Here is a 7,416-nt window from a genome sequence, read left to right as displayed (position 1 = left end):
TGGTAGTAAGACAGTGATGCACAATCTGAAGATGTCAGGCACGTAGAATCCTGTAAAATTTTGGTCATCTCTGCTACTGGCTCATTCCTACGACGGACGTTCAGTAAGTAATGTAACCCTCTTTCTTAGTGAAAGCAGTTTCTTTTTATTCAGGATTCCAATACGTCATATTATTTCTCACTCTCATGGCTATAGAACCCATATTTTTCAACATAATTCCGTTCTATGCGACGCTCTTACGCCATCTTACTGGGAGGACCTGTATTCCCGTATGGCACCATTCTACTGGTCGACGCCGAGGCCCTGGTCTTGCTGCATCAATAACCTCCACCTCACCCATGTATTGCTTCCCGCGGAGTGTATTCTTCATTGGGCCAAACAGATGGAAGTCAGAATGTGCGAGATACTCGCTCTGGGGTGGATGACGAAGAACAGTCCAGTTAAGTTTTGACGGATCCTCTCGGATGCGCAGACTTGTAAGAGGCCTTGCATTGTCCACGACAAAGAGTAGTTCGTTTGCGTTTTTGTGGCGATCAATATACTGAAGCAATTTCTTCAATTTTCTGAGGGTAACACAATACACCTCTGAGTTGACCGTTGCATCATGAGGGAGGACAGCAGACAATATAAGCACTTCAGACCCCTAGAACACCGTCGCCATGCCTTTACTGGCTGAGAAAGCGGCTTTGAACTTTTTTTTCGGAGAAGAGGTTGTGTGGCACACCATGTACTGCCGTTTTGTTTCTGGTTCGAAGTGATGAAACCATGTTTTTTTGCCTGTGACAAAAAATAAGTACCGTTCGAATAGGCCTTGAAGGCCCAACAGAACATACCGGCCGCCGTGACATCCTCACCCCTGAGGCGTCACGACGCGGACATGGAGGGGCATGTGGTCAGCACACCACTCTCCCGGCTGTTGTCAGTTTTCGTGACTGATGACACTACTTTTCAATCAAGTAGTTCCTCAGTTGGCCTCACAAGGACCGAATGCACGCCGCTTGCCAACAGTACTCGGCAGACCCGGTCGGTGAGCCATCCAAGTGCTAGCCTAGCCCGACACTGCTTAATTCGGTGATGTAACGTGTACCAATGTTACTACCACGGCAAGGCCGTTGGCCGCCTGTGACAAAGTTCGACAAAAAATTGACATGATAAGCCAAGGTGGTCCTTCATTGCTGTTTATGGTCGTCTGTTTGACCGCGAGGAACCCAGCGGGCATACGACTTGTATACCCCAGCTGGTACATGAGTGGGTCAGCTCTACCAGCGGATCGGCCGGGAGGCACGCGGCAGATGAGACAGGTCATGTATGCGCAATCTTGTTGTGGTGATGACAACACCTCACCCAACGGCTCACCGTGCTTTTGTTCATTGACAGGTCTCCGCGTAGACATTCTGCTAGGGCCTATGAATATCTGCGATGCTCTAGTTTTCCAGCAAAAGAAACTCAATGGCAGCTCTCTGCTTGGAACGCTCGTCCGTTACAGACGCCTTCCTGAAGGCTATGTATAGCGCTGCCACTTAATGGAACTTGTTGTGTTGCGCTACTTATTGAACCCCTCTCTTGAACATGGTGTCAGTATCATGAGAGAAAAAAACATAGACGTTGCCCTTTACAAACGCTAGCAGCGACGTAACGAGCAGAAGGCGCCTGTTGTGGCATCCCGTGGCCCTCCTCGGCCACTCGGAGCTTCCGGTGGCGTGACAAGTGCGCGGCGGTTCCGCCACCTGTTGTCTGCCGACGCCCCCGCACCGCGGACAGCGCTTCCGGCCCGTCTGTCAGCGGGGCTGTCGCTGGCCCACTTCTGCCGCCACGTCGCCAACAGCTGGCTATCATCACTCGCAACGCCTTTGCGTCATCTTCAGGAGCAGGTGGCGAGCCACCAAAGGGTGAACCAGCCAAAGTCCAGGCCGCGCGTGCTTTCTCACGCCCACCGGTCATACAAAACTTCCTTCAGATCTAATTCAGACATGCAACTTTCATCTGTCTATTCTCTTTAAGTAGAGAAAGGACGACTTTTCAGTCGTGATGTAGGTATACGTGACTGATAAAAAGTATGCTTTGAAATGAAAAGTCGTAGACCAATCAGGAAAGGCATCTGAAAAACGGCGAAACCTTTCGTATTAATAATTTATTTTTGACTAGTACACGTAATGCCATCAAGTCAATAACCCCATAAGAAACGTACCATACAACTTAGTATCGATATTTTCAGTTGCGTAGAAATAAGTCGATATGTACACATATTCACAATAATCCGTCGTTTCATATTTGAATATTCATATTATACATATCTGAATTAACGTTGAAGCATTTTATTTAAATTATTGTAAATTAATTTTTACTAGTTGTCTCGCAGGGTCCGCTGTGGGTCCCGATAACTTATTGCACGCGTGATGACATCCATACGCATACGCCGGGAATGGCGTCCTGCGTTCCACGCAGCAATCACCTGGCTCCAAAGTTTATCTGTGGTGGTTGGCATCGGTCATAGCGCTGCACCCGTCGTTTCACTACATCCCACACTTTTTCGACTGGCAGCAAGTCTGGTTATCTGGCGGACCAGGGCAAAAGGCTGACATCCTGTGACGCCAAGAAGGGACGTGTTCGTGCAGCAACATGTGGTCGTGCATTGTCTTCCTGAAAAATGGCGTCTGGATGTTGTGTAGAATGGGAATGGCTACGGGTTGCAGGATGTAGGTCACACTGGTCACAGTGCCCTGGACACACACGAACTGTGGTTTGTGCTTGTATGCAATAGCACTCCACACCTTAAGGCACTGAATTGGCGCTGTAAATCTATGTGAATGCAGTCACCGTGAAGCCGCTTCCCCTGTCTGCAGCGAACCAAAACACGCCCATCATTTACAAACATACAGATCCTGTATTCTTTCAAAAACATTATCTGATGCCATTCCCGTCCCCAGTGATGTCGTTCCATATACCACTGCCGTCTAGCATGATTCTGCACATTTGTCGAACATAGGCGGAGAAGTGGACGACGCGCACGTAACCCATACCGTAATAAACGAGGACGGATTGTCACCACTGATAGTGTACGATGTGTTACACTGTTCCACTGTTGCCGCAGAGCCGATGACGACGCAAATCTGTCCTGCAATTCCATTTGGATGAGGTGTCGATCTTCTCGGGAGGGCGTCTGAGTGGTGCGGATTGACCCACCTCATCGTGGTCTACGGCTTTCCGCAAACAATTCTGCACACATCTGATGCACTGCCGAAATACTTCATCCCACACGAGCAGCAATTTTCCGGATGGATGCATCACATTCTTTCGTGTCAATAAATGCGTCGTTTTAAAACTGACTGGTTTGATGGTACAGTTGGTGCAAACGTCTGCGAGGCATCCCGCGCGTCTGCTCAAGTCACACTGATCCATTACCTCTGGTTTACAGCGACAACGAGAGTCGCAGGCACATTTTACCGGTAGGTAGTGTTGAGCCACAATATCGTTGTTGGCCTTGAACCCGCGGGCCGACATGATAGAAATGTTAATCATTTCTACAGAACATACTAATGTACAGATCCTGTGAATATGAACGTACTATCTGTAGAAGTTCAAGGTATTCTGTTTTTTCTGAACAGGAGTGTATTATATCTCTCTTCTTCTTCGTTGTGTACAGTCTTGGCGGAAGAATAGTTGTAAATGGGCAGTTTTGGCGGGTATGTGATGTGAAATGAACAGTCTTGATGGAAGATCTTTTGTAAATGGAGATAATGTATTTTTCTAATATTGTCTTTTTGTAATAATGTACTTTTGTAAGACTGAAGGCAGAATTATCTTTCATTAACAGTACAGTACCCACTGGTATTAGTGAACATAGCTGTTTCAAAGTTCAGAAACTTTATTTCATTGGATAATGACTGGAAGTAACCTGAATAGCACAATCCTTTGATATGTTAATCATATGTTAATGTTTCTTCGTATCAGAAATAGCATCCGAAACCAACATCATATCGCACACATGACGAGATCACCAACGAAATAGCGAGATAAGGAGTATTTCACAACTCTTACATGTGGATGAGAGATTAGATGCTGTTTACTTAAAATAAATGGTCAACGTCTGTTTCGAAGAAAGATCATAGAGCGTTAACCACTGAAGATCCCATTACAGCCTGTAACTAACTATTCAAGTGCGTTGTTGCACATCCATTTCACAAATTTAAACAAAATTTTAAAAACGTATATACAAGTATTTTTGAAACTTCCTGGCAGATTAAAACTGTATGATGGACCGAGACCCGAACACGGGGCCTTTGCCTTTCGTGGGCAAATGCTCTACCACCTTTTTTTAAAATCTCATTTTGTTCGCTTCTGTTCGTTTCATCTGCTCGGGGCGGACGTCGTAATACATCCGTTGAAGTTCGTTGTTGATCGATTAACTCAGTTTTTTTTTTTATTACAGAGGGCAGCTAACTCTCTGACCGAACACGCTGAGCTACCGTGCCGGCTTTACCAGAGCTACCCAAGCGCGACTCACGACCCGTCCTCACAGCTTCAATTCTGCCAGATGAGCTCCTGTGAAATTTGGAAGGCAGGAGACGAGGTACTGGCAGAACTGTAGCTGTGAGGACGGGTCGTGAGTCGTGCTTAGGTAGCTCGGGTGGTAGAGCATTTGCCCGCGAAAGGCAAAGGCCCCGAGTTCGAGTCTCGGTCCATCACACAGTTTTAATCTGCCAGAAAGTTTCATAACAGCGCACACTGTGCTTCAGAGTGAAAATCTCATTCATAAGTATTTTTGGTCAAGAAAATACACTGACGGAAAAAAATCGAATCACCAAGGAGTTGTGCGACGTTAACGAAAGTTCTGCATCTGAAAGATGATATCTATTCGAATTTCGCTCCAGTCGCGTAAGAGTAGTGCTAGTAGCGCTACTGTAGCACTTCGTCTCCAGACCACGAGCGGCCTGCCGGACCATCCGACCGCCGTGTCATCCTCAGCGAAGGATGCGGATAGGAGCGGCGTGGGGTCAGCACACCGCTCCTCCGGTCGTTATGATGGTAGTCTTGACCGAAGCCGCTAGTATTCGGTCGAGTAGCTCTTTAATTGACATCACAAGGCTTAGTGCACCCCGAAAAATGGCAACAGCGCATGGCGGCGTGGATGGTCACCCGTCGTCCATCGAAGTGCCAACCATTCCCGACAGCGCTTAACTTCGGTGATCTCACGAGAACCGGTGTATCCACTACGGCAAGGCCGTTGCCAGTAGCGCTACTATGAGGATGCAAATTAGATTTGCGTTAAATACACACTGTAACGTGAGCGTTAGTTACCTTTGAGATTCGAACTGGTGAGCTGGCGTTAGTCAGGAATGCCTATATGGCGACAAAGCCGCCATTGTCAACACCTCACTGAGTGTGAACGAGGTCGTGTAATAGGGCTATGAGAGGCTGGATGATCCTTCTGCGATATTGCAGAAGACCTGGGAGGATTGTAGTCACAGTACATGATTGCTGGCAGCTGCGGTCACGAGAATGTGCAGTCGCAGGAAGACCGGGCTCTGGACGGCCACGTGGCACTACCGAGAGAAAAGGGCATCGTGTACGACGTGATGCACTGTAGACTGCATTCCATTGGCCTCAAAACACCGCCATTTGCGACATCAGTGGTGTCAAGTGAAATTTCGATGGATGGCAGGATGGAGGTCTGTTGAGTTTCCCAATAAAAGCAGATTCTACATCGGTGCCATTGACAGATACGTGTTGGAAGGAGGCCAGTTGACAGCCGGCAACCAACCTGTCGTGCGTGCTGGAGTCACTGGATCTAAACCTGGAGTTGTGGTCTGTGGTGTGATTTCGTATGAGAGCAGGAGCACTCTCGTGGTTATCCTACACACCGTGACTGCAAATTCTGTTGGTTTATCTGGTGATTCGACCTGTTGTGCTGCCACTCATGAACAGCATTCCTCGATGTGTTTTCCAGTAGGATAACGCTTGTAAGAGGTATGTGCTGTCTGCGATGCCGACTTTATCGAGGTAAGAATTTTTGCTTTTAATTCAGGATGATCTTACAGGGCAATGACGCAGCACTGCTGTCGTCCAAATTTTACCAGGTTACTGAATGTATTTTTTGTTACGAGGTTTAGGAATTTTTCTGTTTCGAGCTTATATTAAATGAGAAAAGAATTTTTTTGGGTACATTAAATGGCAACCAATTTTGTTCAGACGTAGCACAAAAAATAGAATCAAATTATTATTATTATTAATTAAGGTTTTTGTGAGGTTACACAAAAAAATTAATAATAATAGTAATATGATTCTATTTTTTGTGTAACCTCTGAACAAAATTGGTTCTCATTTAATGTACCCACAAAATTCTTTTCTCATTCAATATAAGCTCGAAACAGAAAAATTCCTAAACCTCGTAATAAAAAATAAATTCAGTAACCTGGTAAAATTTGGACGACAGCAGTGCTGCGTCATGGCCCTGTAAGATCATCCTGAATTCAAAGCAAAAATTCTTACCTCGATAAAGTCGGCAGCTATCTGCTCTTACAATAGCTCTTTTCCGGCACAGCTCTGTGCAATGCTGGCCTATACATTTGTTATTTATGAAAGGAAGCAAATGATTTTTCTTTTGCAACAATCGGAATGATCTTGCATTTAAAAAAAAATTAAATTCTTTAAATTGAAATGAATGCTTGTTAGAAATTAGACAAAGATTATTATTAGGACATTTTTAAAAGATTTACATGTGAGTTTACATAATATTACTAGATATGCGCGAGGCTGCTTTTTTACCTTATACAATAATACTCAGGCTCCGGCATCGCTGCACCGCGACCGGCCCAGCCAACGTGATACACCAGACAGGACTGACCAGCGCACACAGGCGACTGCTCGCTAGCAACAGCTTACTGCTGTTGCTACACAGTTCGTACTGCAGTCAACACTGCTCTTTGGTCTCAGATTCTCTTATAGCTTACATATCGCAGGCAGCACATACCTCTTACACGCTCCGCCACATACCGCTGTTGTAGACCAAAATGCTCAACAGAGTTGTCTATGGCCTGCTCGATCACCAGATCTGTCTCTAATCGAGAATAAATTGGACATCATCGAACGACTACTCCAGCGTCATCCACAAACAGCGTTTACCGTTCCTGTGTTGACCGACCAAGTGCAAACTGACATCCGGCACCTGTACATCAGAACGCAGACACGTTTGCATATTTCAACATTCTGGCGGTTACACCAGTTATTAATGTACCAATATTTCACATTGGCAATGACTTACCCCGTGCTTACAGTAACCTGTGATCTTGCAATGTTAATCACTGAAATGTATTAACTAAACAAACAGACAAATGTATTCCCGGAATTCTATTACTCTACATTAATTATTTTTTGGTGTTGCAATTTTTTCCGTCAGCATATATAAAGTTAAGTTAA

Source organism: Schistocerca cancellata, chromosome 5 (assembly GCF_023864275.1).
Source record: "Schistocerca cancellata isolate TAMUIC-IGC-003103 chromosome 5, iqSchCanc2.1, whole genome shotgun sequence".
Lineage (NCBI taxonomy): Eukaryota > Metazoa > Arthropoda > Insecta > Orthoptera > Acrididae > Schistocerca > Schistocerca cancellata.
This window is presented reverse-complemented; position numbering follows the sequence as displayed.